Source organism: Hyla sarda, unplaced genomic scaffold, assembly GCF_029499605.1.
Source record: "Hyla sarda isolate aHylSar1 unplaced genomic scaffold, aHylSar1.hap1 scaffold_2974, whole genome shotgun sequence".
Lineage (NCBI taxonomy): Eukaryota > Metazoa > Chordata > Amphibia > Anura > Hylidae > Hyla > Hyla sarda.
The window spans coordinates 3,766-5,000 of NW_026609688.1; the positions used below are offsets into that span (position 1 = coordinate 3,766).

Below are 1,235 nucleotides of genomic sequence, written 5' to 3' on the forward strand. Positions count from 1 at the left end.
ATGCCAGTGGTATTGAGTAGCATATCCCAGTGCTAAGGGTCCTGGGTGCAACAATCTTTCAATGGGGAATAGCCGCACTGAGTTTGTCAAGTGCACCCATGTTTGCAACTCCAACAATACACACATATGTATGTATGTATGTATGTGTGTATCTGTGTATGTGTGTATGTGTGTCTGTATGTCTATCTATCTATCTATCTATCTATCTATCCACCCATCTATTTCTATATATATTTATCTCTCTCTCTCTCTCTATATGTATATATATATATATATATATATATATATATATATAATTTTTTTTGTTTTAAATATATATATATATATATATATATATATATATATGTATATACATATAGAGAGAGAGAGAGAGATGGAAATACTTTTTTAAACATGTTTTCACCTCATTTTTACCTTCTTTTTTTCTTCTCTCCATGTTTTCCTTCTTTCCTATGCTGCTGCTTCTTATTTTTCTTCTTTTTCAGACCCTATCATTGCACTATTGCTTATTCAATACCACCAGCAGATGGGGACACTATATTACAACATTAGTTGTGAGCAGCAGTTTGTACAAACAAATGCCTCATAGCTGATGTCCTATCCACCTAGGCACATAGGCACCACCTATTGTCTATTGCCTGCAGTAGGGGCCCACTGGACTAGCCAGCAAGCAGCTGCAGCAAATAAACAGATAATCTTTCTTTCCAACACTGAAACCTGGTGGTGCATTTAATATATGCTATCAGATAGGGAACATATCAGATATTAAACTGATATAAACAGACACCACATTTGATACCAGCCAAAAGGAAGGATGAGAAGTGATAACTGTGAAAGGGGAGGAACCAACGCTGTCCCCTTCACATGCACCATCATTACTTGTAGGAAGGGAGGCTGGCTGGCAGCCTCCCATACACACTCTGGCTGGGTGGCAGTCACCCACCAGTACACACAGCAGACCCTAAACCCATATCATTATTGCTAAGCAGGAAGATGGGAGTCCATTTCACTCTGATGGACCATTTTTAAATGCAATCCATAACCTGGCTTTGGCAGGAACCCTTCTTACTCCTCCTACTTGCATTTGATACTGGGTTTAGGATCTGCATAGGAAACACACACACACACACATACAAGCACACACTTACCTGTGTTGCCTGCTGACGCCTCCTTGGCTGTCCCCAAACGGTATAAAACCAACAGCCACGGGAAGCTGTAAGGATAGAGGACATACC

At 39.8% G+C, this 1,235-nt stretch overlaps 1 pseudogene; it reads right to left on the reverse strand.

Annotated features, from left to right (window-relative positions):
- Positions 1–718: 718 nt before the first annotated feature.
- LOC130327333 (U2 spliceosomal RNA) lies at positions 719–821 on the reverse strand (annotated as a pseudogene).
- Between the last annotated feature and the right edge of the window lie 414 nt (positions 822–1,235).